This window comes from Cyprinus carpio, chromosome A19, assembly GCF_018340385.1.
Source record: "Cyprinus carpio isolate SPL01 chromosome A19, ASM1834038v1, whole genome shotgun sequence".
In the NCBI taxonomy this organism is placed as follows: Eukaryota; Metazoa; Chordata; class Actinopteri; order Cypriniformes; family Cyprinidae; genus Cyprinus; species Cyprinus carpio.
The window spans coordinates 2,653,344-2,665,488 of NC_056590.1; the positions used below are offsets into that span (position 1 = coordinate 2,653,344).

The 12,145-nt window shown below is 40.4% G+C and overlaps 1 pseudogene; it reads right to left on the bottom strand.

Annotated features, from left to right (window-relative positions):
* LOC122148708 overlaps window positions 1-12,145 on the bottom strand; it is a 254,877-nt pseudogene that overhangs the window by 23,700 nt on the left and 219,032 nt on the right.

The following is a 12,145-nucleotide window of genomic DNA, read 5'->3' on the forward strand; positions in this document are numbered from 1 at the left end:
TCACTACCGGTGTGACTATAAAACAGGCACCGGGAAAACACGTCATTCACTTCTTCGTCTGAAGCTTGCGTCCGAAGCATGGCAGGGAGCTAGAGGACGCAGTGTCTCGTTCCCTACTCAGGGAACCATGGTTACATTCGTAACCTGAGACGTTCCCTTTCTAGGGGTCGCTATGGGGAACAGTATACCCACGCCGCCATGCTGAGGGGAGTGCAGGCCAGAATCATGGCGAACACTAAGTACCAACTCTACCATTTCAATGGGAGTTGCCCCCGGGACGTTTAGATGGCTGTCTGTGACAATACCCCTTACGGCCAAAGGCCTAAGCTACATACCTTCTTAATTGTTAGGGCCTCGGCCCGGTGGTAGAGCTAAAGGCTTGGAATCAGGAAAGATTCCTTTAAAGGGATACAGCTAGGAACCTAGCATTTTATACTAAGTCTAGCCTGTCACACAGGGGCTACAGCTTGCTTCCGCAAAAGCTTGCTGAAGGAGCTGTCTCAACAGATCTCCAGTAGCAACACCCTGTTTCGATAGGTATCCAAGGATACATGGGTGGAGTGGCGCCCAAGATGAACGGGGGCTTTTACCAGCTCAAGAAAGGGCACGAAGCAACCGCGCGAAGCCACTCACCATATAGGATTTTATAAAGAACGCAGAGTACTAGCGTGCGAACTTACCACAGTGTGGATTTCAGAAAGTGTGCAAAGACTTCACGTGCACACTTACCATATCATGGATTTTTTTTTTCAAATACTGTTCTAAGGAAGGGCTCTCGTGGCACTCTGATAGAGCAGCTCATAGATGGAATGGTGCATCTCAAAAAAGTATGTTTGAGAGTCATCAACTCGATCTGTGGAAATAATGCTGGAGCGCTCTGGGAAAAACAGTGAACTCAGTCTCATATGAGAGGAGAACTCCTGAATACAGAGAAGCACGCTCATAGGCGACCCTTCTTGGAAAAGGGGAGCGCTGCTAAACTACCACGAGAATCGCCCGAATAGCCCCTCATGTTGAGGGAAGCGATGCTTGAGGTGTATAAAAAAATACACACTGGCTGAATGGAGCCCAAGGAACCAAGGTCTAATCATCTCAAGAAAGGGAACGAGGCGGAGCGCGTAACCCTTACCATACAGGATTTCAGAAAGTGCGCAGAGTCTTGCGTGCACACTTACCAATACTTGGATTTTTTAGAAAGTGCGAAAAGTATTCACATGCACACTGACCACCATGTGGCTTTCAGAAAGTACACAGAGCTTAGCGTGTGTACCTAAAGGTTCCTAAGCATCGCAGAGGCGCTGAACCGCACGGGAGAGGCAAGCTCGAATTTTATAAACCTCTAGCGAGGGGAGCATCACCTGAGGCAGCATATACAAGAAGACTTCTGTAACTGCCACCTTCACTTCCCGCTGGATGCGACAGCACCTAAGCGGCCAGGAGACCCCTCAGGGTGACCTGGCCGGACATCCATGAAATTCCCTGCAGTGCTGTGCCAGGCCTGATGATCAAGGAGGCTCCCGCAGAAACCTGTGATCTCAGCCGCCTAATACCGGAACATGAAGCCGGATGGCTGGTGTTGACGAGTGTTTAGTAAAACACTGTAACTGAGCACTGCAAAGGAAACTCACAGAGTTTATTAGTAGACACATAACCACCAGCAATTTACACATAAGTATATACAGAAAGGGTTATTTTTTTCCCACCCTCCTGCGCTGGAGCCCCGCTCAAGGGGCGCCTCCTTTAGTCCGGACCATCAGTAAGGTGGTTGCTATGAACATAGAACCAGCCAAAAACATTATAGGTCCAGAATAGGAGACTGTTATGCGTTAGAGGTTTCCACCTAACCTCGATCAGGTGGAGAACTGGTGGTTACAGGGGAATTAGGAAGGGGAGGATAAAAGCAGAAGTTAAAAATCCGTAAAGGGAACCAGTATCACTCTGACTCAGACGAGAACGCTGCCTCGTCTGGATCACATCCATTAGGTTCTGATTAGCTTCTTAACCCTGCCCGCAGGTGGGGGAGGAGCGTGAGTCGCGACACTAGCCTTCTGTGCCCGTCTTTGATCCTCAGATCGAGACAGGCCAGGACCCCTATGTTGTTCGGGCTCAGACCTGGACCTTCGTGGAATGAAGGATCTGAAAGCAGCGGAGTGCGCCTTCGTCTCCCCGACCGAACTTCTCGATCGCCGTCTCAACGGAAATACCTAAAAGTTCAGAAGGCGAAACCTGAGCATCGAGAAGAAAGCCTTTTCTTTCCTCCCAATGTCTGCCAGGTTCATCCACAGGTCTCTCCGCCACCACCATGGCCGCCATAGTCCTGCGCATGGCAGAGGCAGCCTGCTTGGTAGCCCGGAGAGAGGCCTGTGGTGCGGCACAGCTCGGCTACCTGATCAGGAAAAAGGCCTTCGCCTCTATCCAGGTCTCTCAGCAGATCAGTCTGATATGCTTGAAGCATTTATTTTGTAATAAAGCCACAGCCTGACCTGCTGCTGCGTATGCCTTGCCATTTAAGCCAGATGCATTGCTTGAAGGGGCTTAGATGGCAAGGAGGGAGATTAAGAGAGGATGTCTCCCCCGCAGAATGAAAGCTCTTTCTGCAGGGGGCATCCTCTCATAGCCGTTTTCCCCGCGCATCGCCTCGATGTCGGCAAAACTCTTATGCCGAAACCAATGGATGCGAGAAGAAAACAGCCTCTTTCATTTCCTTTCGATCTCTGTATGGAGATCAGGCAGAAATGGAAGGCTCACCTGAGCTGGAGGGCTATGGTCGGAAAGATAACGCTCATCGAGGCGCGATCCATAAACTCCAACAGCTCTACATACGCAGGGCAGGAGAATTGAGAAGGCTCAGCCTCAGCTTCTTCACCATCCTCAAATATCTCCTGCTTTTCCTGGGTAAAAACCCAGCAGAGCACTAACCTCAGTATCAGAAATTGTTAAAGATATAACATCATCCTCCCGAGGCTCTCTCTCGTCCGCCGCCATCTTGAGCGCGAAAGGGAAAGTCCCTCTTTAAACCATTCAGACAGATCCACCTGAAATTCTCACGAGCTCATTCTCCTCCGTGCCTCAGCAACGGCGGGTCCTGAACCGCGGGAAGCAGATGGCTGCCTTTTTTTTTTTTTTTTTTTTCGGAAAGAGAGACGAACGAGAGCGGAGCTTTTTTCTTGAAAAAATGCTCGCAGATTGCCTCCTCAAAGACATCGCGTGCGTGCTCTTTACCCAAACAAATCACGTAAAGATCGTGTGTGTCATCAGGTTTCAAATAACGCCGACACGGATGCATACATTGTCTAAACGCTTGCTAGTAGTCGCCATGATAGACAGAGAAAGAGCGCTCTTACCGGTTCTTTCAGATGCACGCTTCAAACAAAACAGTCAGTGAAGACGAAGAAGAGAATGACGTGTTTTTCCGATGCCTGTTTTATAGTCACACCCGGTAGTGACGTCAGAGGCTGTCGCCGGCCAACTCGTTGGTGTTTTTTCATTTGTATGCTTCAGACACGGGTCACGACGAGGTGTTCCCCATAGCGACCCCTAGAGGACGCAGTTCGAAGTTCCCTTGAAAGGGAACTGAGCACCCACATAGAGACAGAAAACTGTACAACCTGCAAGTTCATGATGCCCGTAGATGCCCGTACTGCCTTCGAATGTGGTGTTAATGATGGGGGAAAACATTCGAAACATTCAAAAACGTAGTATTTGAACTTGATTTTGTTGATGAAACGTTAAATAATATAATGAATGACACATGCAACGATGCAAATAAACGTAGCCTAAGTTATTTTGTAGGCCTATACATCTGTACAGTAAGATTTCATTAATGTTAGCTAATGTAACTAACATGAACGTACAATGAACAATACATTTATTACAGTATTTATTCATCTTTGTTAATGAAAATACAGTCGTTCATTTGTAGTTCATGTTTAGTTCACAGTGCATTAATTAATGACAACAAACACATCTTGATTTTAATAATGCATTAGTAAATGTTGAAAGTATTGTTCATTCTTAGTTCGTGTTACCTACACTAGTTAACTAATGTTAACTAATGAACCTTATTGTGAAGGGTTACCCTTTTACATTTAGTAGACACTTTTATCCAAAGCAACTTACAAATGAGCACAATGGAAGAAATCAAAATCAACAAAAGAGCAATGAAATACAAGTGCCATAAAAAGTTAGCTCAGTTAGCTTAACGCAGTACATGTAGCAAGGTTTGTTTGTTTTTGTTTTTTTATTTATAGGCCTTTTTTGCTTTTGTTAATTGTATAATAAATAAAAAGAAAACAAAGATACAAAGAATACAAAAAGATTAGAGAAGCAAGTGTTAGTTTTTTTTTTTTTAAAGAAAACAAGCAGTTAGTAAATAAATAGTTTTTTAGAGTGCAAGTCTTTTATTTCTTGATTCTTGAAGATGGTTAAGACTGATTTTTGTTGCCAAATTGATTTGGAACAGCTGTTTAATAAACAACTAAACTGAACTATTATGCCTGTCTATCTGCTTGACTGACAGTTTTATTGATCACTGAGAGAGCATTGACTTGGTATGATGTTGGTTCAATATAAAAATAGATTTTTTAAAGAAATAGCTTAGATGTAGTAAACTACTTTTGCTGTGTTGTTGTAGCTTAGCTTGCTACATTTCACAGGGCTGTAGCTTTAGTGTAGTGAAGCTTCATTTAATGAAGAGTAACTGTTAGCTTAGCTTACTACATTTTCCAAGTAGCTTGCCCAACACTGTAAATTAGTGTTTTCTGAGTCTGTGACGCAAAGATGAAGATAACGATCCTGACCTACCATCTCCTCATTGGAAGCGTCTTTACAGAGAAATGCAAAAAAGTTTTTGTTTTTGATTTGAATTATTTAGTTTTAAAGTAGCAATTTAAAGCTTTCTATAAATAAATTAAGTCTGTGAGGCAAGTATTTGCTGAGTTTAGGTCCATAATTTTGAAGCGCTCCTGGCCGAAATTCAGAAAGTGCATCCTGTAGGCCAATGTATCCTTTATTTTATAAAAGCACAAAGTATTGTTGATATAGGGAGTGCACACAAGTAAAAGTAGGCCCTTCACAGTTCTGAGTGATGTATACTGTACTCTTACCTTTATGAGCAAAAATGATGGCGCAGGTGCCTCCATGTCCTGTAAAGCACGCTGTAGCTCTCCGCAGAAATGATTAGATATGCGTCTAATAGCGCACATTTATAGGCTATAGGTTAAACATTTGTTCTAACATTGTGATATGCTTGAACTGTTTTATATCTATAGATTTTATTCTAGGCAATTCATGATGATTTGAGAAGGCTAAATTGATCAAACAGGCTATGGTCAACTCACTGTCTGCCACTGGCCGCTTAGTCATTACTTTAAAAAAACAAAAACTTACATTTAATGAACAAATAAATGCTCCAAATGTTTTTTCTAAATTATCTAAATATAATCACTTTGACATTATACACAAAACTGAACTATTTTAGCTGAAACAGTAGGCTAGTACAAGCTGTTTTGGGAGAAGACGGGCTCGGGTCAGACTCGAGCCAAGAATTCTGATAAGATGTCAGACACGGGCCGGGCTAGGGCCTGAGCATCTCGGGCCAGGGCTCTATTTGGGATTGGAGGCTCAGAGACAGAGCTTGATCATGTTTGTTACAAGTATGGTAGAACCATCACTTCTACCACAAAAGACTGCTTTGTAAATAATCTTCCTGATTTACCTAAATTCCTTCGCATATCCAATAGTTCAGAACAACTTGATGATGTAACAGAAACTATGGACTCTCTCTTTTCTAGCATTTTAGATATGGTTGCTCCTTCACGCTTAAAGAAGATTAAGGAAATTAGTTTGACACCGTGTTAATGAGCACACACGCACCCTAAAGAGAGCAGCCCAGAAAATGGAGCACAGCTGGAGGAAAACAAAACTAGAGTTATTTCGTATTGCTTGGTGGGAATGTACCCTATCCTACAGTAAAGCATTAAAAACTGGTAGATCTGATTACCTTTCGTCTATTTTAGAAGAAATCTAACATAATCCCAGGTATTTATTCAACACAGTGGCTAAATTAACGAAAAATAAAGCATCCACAGCTGTTGACATTTCATAACAGCACAGCAGGAATGACTTTATTAACTATTTTAATTCCAAGACTGATACTATTAGAGATAAAATTGTAACCATGCAGCTGTCAGCTACAGTATCGCATTAGACAGTGCACTATAGATGCCCTGAGGAAAAGTTCCACTCATTCTCTACTATAGGAGAGGAAGTATTGTATAAACTTGTTAAATCATCTAAACCAACAACTTGTATGTTAGACCCTTTTCCTTCTAAGCTCCTAAAAGTGGTGCTTCCAGAAGTCATAGATCCTCTTCTGACTATTATTAATTCATCATTGTGATTAGGGTATGTCCCCAAAACCTTCAAACTGGCTGTTATTAAGCCTCTCAGCAAAAAACCAAAACTAGACCCCAAGAACTAGTTAATTACAGGCCGATCTCGAACCCCCCTTTTCTGTCCAAGATACTAAAAAAAGGTAGTATCCTCACAATTATATTCCTTCTTAGAGAAAAATGGCATCTGTGCGGATTTCCAGTCAGGATTTAGACCGTATCAAAGTACTGAGATTGCTCTCACTGGACTTTCAAATGACCTGCTCTTATCATCTGATCGTGGTTGTATCTCTCTATTAGTGCTATTGGATCTTAGCGCTGCGTTCAACACTATTGACCACACCATTCTTTTGCATAGACTAGAAAACTTTGTTGGCATTAATGGAAGTACATTAGTATGGTTCAAATCATACTTATCTGACTGCTATCAATTCATAGCAGTGAATGAAGAGGTATCATATCGATCACAAGTGCAGTATGGAGTACCTCAAGGCTCAGTACTAGGGCCGTTACTTTTCATGCTTTACATGTTACCCTTGGGAGATATCATCAGGAAACACAGTGTTAGCTTTCACTGTTATGCTGATGATAAATGCTCTACATTTCTTCACGGCCCGGCGAAAAATACCAATTTGAATGGAATGCATAGTCGATATAAAAACCTGGATGAGGAGTAATGTCTTACTGCTAAATTCTGAAAAAACAGAGGTGTTAATTATAGGACCTAAAAACTCTGCATTTAATAGCCTAGAACACTTTCTAAGACTCGATGGCTGCTCTGTCAATTCTTCGTCATCAGTTAGGAACCCTAGGTGTGCTATTTGATAGCAATCTTTTCTTTGAAAGCCACATTACTAGCATTTGTAAAACTGCATTTTTCCATCTAAAAAATATATATAATTTACGACCTATGCTCTCAATGTCAATTGCAGAAATGTTCATTTATGCATTCATGACTTCAATGTTAGATTATTGTAATGCTTTATTGGGTGGTTGTTCTGCCCGCTTAATAAACATACTCCAGCTGGTCCAAAATGCAGCAGCTAGAATTCTTAATAGAACCAGGAAATATGACCATTTTAGCATGGTTCTGTCTACATTGTATATATTTTAAAATCTTGCTTATTACTTTTAAAGCCCTGAATGGTTTAGCACCTCAGTATTTGAACGAGCTCTTATTGCATAGTCCTCCACATCCACTGCGTTCTCAAAACTCTGGCAATTTGATAATACCTAGAATATCAAAATCAACTGCGTGCGGCAGATCCTTTTCCTATTTAGCTCCCAAACTTTAGAATAACCTACCTTACATTGTTCAGGAGGCAGACACACTCTGTCAGTTTAGTTTTTAGGTTGCATTAATAAGGATAACAGGAACCGGGAACACTTCCCATAACACCTGATGTACTTGTTACATTGTTAGAAGAATGGCATCTACACTATTATTAGTCTTTTTCATACTTATTCCGAGGTTACTGTAGCCATCCAGTCAGTATCCAGATCAGATGGTCACTGCAGTCATCCGGATACAGTACTTATCCAGCCCAGATGGTGGATCAGCACCTAGAGATGACCTCTACAGCCCTGAATATCAGTGGAGACCAGGACAACTAGATGAGCCCCAGAGACAGATCCCCAGTGAAGACTTTGTCTTCTAGACGACCACTGGGACAAGACCACAGGAAACAGATGATTCTTCTGCACAACCTGACTTTTCTGCAGCCTGGAATTGAACTGCTGGTTTTGTCTGGCCAGAGGAGAACTGGCACCCCGACTGAGTCTGGTTTCTCCCAAGGTTTTTTTCTCAATTTTTTCACAGTGGAGTTTTGGTTCCTTGCCGCAGTCGCCTCTGGCTTGCTTAGTTGGGAACACTTCATTTCCACTGATATCGTCAACTTGATTGCAAAAATACTATTTAAACTGAACTGAGCTGGATGATGACATCACGTAATTCAATGATGAACTGCCTTTTTTGCATTATTGATACACTATTTTCCTATTTAATGCTGTACAGTTGCTTTGACACAATCTGTATTGTTAAAAGCGCTATATAAATAAAGGTGACTTGACTTGACTTTCTTCAGTGCATGATGCATGAAAGCCTGCTTGGGGGAAAAAAAAAACACCTGAAGGACCTCTAAGTGTTATATCTACAGAAAACTAGGCACCACTCATCACCTGCATAATACCATCCCAACAGTCAAGTCAAGTCACCTTTATTTATAACAGTGAGGTACAGTGGAGGTAGTATCACACTGTAGGTGTGTTTTCATTGAACCAGTCATTGATGGAAGCGGAAGACATGTGGCCCAACCAGAGCCTGGACTTGAACCTAATCAAACATCTCTGGAGAGACCTGAAGATGGCGGTCCACCAGTTTTGGGCAGTAACGCATTACTTAGTAACGCCTTACTGTAATTTGATTACTTTTTTGAGTAATTTAACGCATTATAATTTTCAAAAGAGTAATCAGAGTATAGTTACAAGCAGAGGTCTCTATACGTTACTGCCGCATTACATTGCTGACAGAATGCAGTGTTTTATAATCTAGAGATTTTAAAAAGGATGTAGCACATGCACTGTCGAGTCAAGTTCCAGTGGATTAGAGACCTCCTCCCACGAGACCCGAAGCAACAGAGTGCAGCGCGGGACAAGATGGGCGAGTGCTGGTATGGGCAGGTAGTCACTCGTGTGTGCAGAATGCGGGAGAATAAAATGATTCACGGGACTCAAAATAGACCGCAAAATAGAAATATCTAAACATAAAATATCTAAAACAAATAAATATTTATCTATTGCACAAAAGCAACATTAACTAATATAAAATATAAACGATTAACAGGTGCAAGCATATGCAGAGTTTCTATTTAGGCTATGAACAATGCAGTGCTGAAATTTGCGTGCTCACGAATCCTCTCATTATAACACACGAATTGTAGACATTATCAAAGATTCACTACGCATATATTTATTGTGTTATAACAGATTTGTGAGATTGCAATGAACTGAGATGTCTTTTAGAGATTATAAATGCAGTGCTGTTTGCTGGCATTCTGCCATGCACGCAGCAGCAGCTTGCTTTAGTTAAAAATGTGAATGTTTTAACATTCTGTGTCTGTGTCTGTGAATGTTGATGCTTTAATAACATATTTATCAGGAGTGTGTATGCTGGGATTTCATAAATTCCATGGAGTAAAAAGTAACGTAACTAGTAATTTAACTAACTATTAATTAAAGGGAGTAATCAGTAATTTGATTACATTATCAGAGTAACTTGCCCAACAAACACTTCCACCAACAAAAAATACAACCAAACAGACATAGAATTAATATAAAAAGAAGAAAAGAATAAAATAAACAAACCAAATACTGGACTGTTACATCATACTAAAAAAAGTCTTGAGTCTTCAAGATGTCACGCTACTGTGCCGGAAGGAACACGGAATCAAGAATAATTGAAAAAATTCTTTATTAATCCAACACAGGGGTAAATCCAACATGTACCACAGGAGGAAGACACACGTACTGCCTTGTAGACCCAACAAACACAGAGAATGGTGACGTTCACTTTTTTAGCATTCTGAAAGTATACTGTGGGATTTGGTGAGAAACAAATCGAAATGGCAAGTTTATTTAAGTAAATTTATTTAAATATTGCGTTGCAGCAGCTTGCGCTTCGCACAAGCACATATACTATTGAGATATCAATTATAATCTATTTTATTAAAACAAAAGACTACATTATAAAACTTAGAGGAGTGTGTATTTTAATATCTCTTTTCTCTGGTTGCCAGAGAGTCAGAATGACAGTTCTTGCATAAATGTGATAGACCCTATTACACAGACTACCCAAGTCAATGCATTAATATTTCTTTTTTTTTGTATTAGTTTAAAAAAATATTTCATTTAAAAGTAATTAAATAATTAATCAAACAAACTTACTAGGGAACCAGGGTAGGCTATGATCATATCATACCCTGCCATGCCCAGATGATGCAAAGCATCTAATTTATATACAAAGAAGAAAACCCTGTCTAGGCTCTGCCCCGGAGCTGTGTCAATCCATTCATTTGTCTGGTTGTTTGATGAGACAATGATAAAATGTAGTTGCAAATGCAATAAACGCATTAAGAATCCGTACACCTTCAGAAGCGGAGGACTATTGTTCTGCCTCGCAGGAACCGCAGAAGGACTTGTGATGGCACGGTTTGATCTTCGGCTGACCAATCAGCAGAAAGGGGCGGTTAATTCCCGCCCACATGTAGAAATCGAATATTCAAGCTGTTTATTCATTTATCTACTCCTAAACATGGATTCTACTTTATAGCTGAATTGAATTATTTTCATAATTGATGAACTTTGCAACATTGACACTGTTCTTTAACTGAATTGAATCAACATGACTTGGGCTGAATAATGGCACTATTATCTTCTGTAGAGCTGCCTTGCAGATGAAATTGAAATTGTTTCATAATCGATGAATTTTACAACATTAACACTGTTGTTTTTTTCTCATTTCATTAATTTTACACATCTTTATTTACATAGTTATGGATTTTAAGTGCACAAAAATAATTTACATTGCATTTCTGTCATTTCTGCTTTTGATATTTGTTTCTATTCAAGTTACATTTAGCGGAGATGGATGGCAACAGTGTGTGCACATGGATTGCATTTGGGTGTGCCAAAAATTGGAATCTGGACAGGAACTTTGACTTTTAAGTATCTTTGGGTCCATCTGGACATACCATTTGATGAGATGGGGGAGGTGGACAATTGACTCTTCATTAATTGGTTTCTTTAGTTGAATGATTTTGTTATTGCTTTACATTTGTCATGTCTTTATTCTTGGGTGGAAATTTGTTTATTTGTTTGATCTTGTTTTAATTTTGTAATATTATATGTTAGGTGTGAAGTGTTTGTCTCCCCTTTTGTGTTATGATGGGCCCATTCTTTCCTTTATAAGCTGATGCTTTGTTCCCTGTGTTAGGTCCAATTGGTTCTGTTAGTTTGATTTGAATCTTTGTTGTTTTGACATAATTTCCCCCCTTATGTTAATTTATGTGAACTGTGTTTATGTGATCCTTTCTGTGGATTCGAATAAACTTTCAATTGAACTCACTCCTGTCCCTCTGTTCCTCACAGATCCTACAAACCTTTTTTTTTTTTTTTTACGTTAAAATTCCAGATCTTTAACCACCTTACCACAGCATTTATTTTAGGTTCAACTGTTCTTCCTGGTTATTCTGATATTTGTTTTTCTTTTCCACCTGGTTTTCAGAGCACAATCATGTGTGTTGTGGTATTATTAATGAGACATGACCAGCACACACTGTCGCTCTAACTGTGCATGTCCAGTATTGAGGTGACATAACAGATGCAGCAGCAAATAAATACAATATTTCTGAAACCCAACATTGCTGTGGAGAGTTGATTGTCATGTTTCTGTTCTGTAGTATGGACTCTTATTTTGATATATGTATTTCTATTTCCTTTAGGTTTTGTGTTTCCTTTGTTTAGTTCCTATTACCTCAGTTGCCTTGGTTTCTGTTGTTTAGTCCCACTATTCATTTGTTGTCACGATTACCCACTGATTTCGCTCACTTGATTCTTGCTTAGCTTGCTCATTTTCCTGTGTATGTATTTAATGCCTTGTCTTTTCAGTGCAATTTGTTGGTTTTCGTTGCATTTTGGAGTGTTTTTTTTTTTGTTGTTGATGTTGTTCTTCTTCTGTGCTGTAACTATGCTCCTGT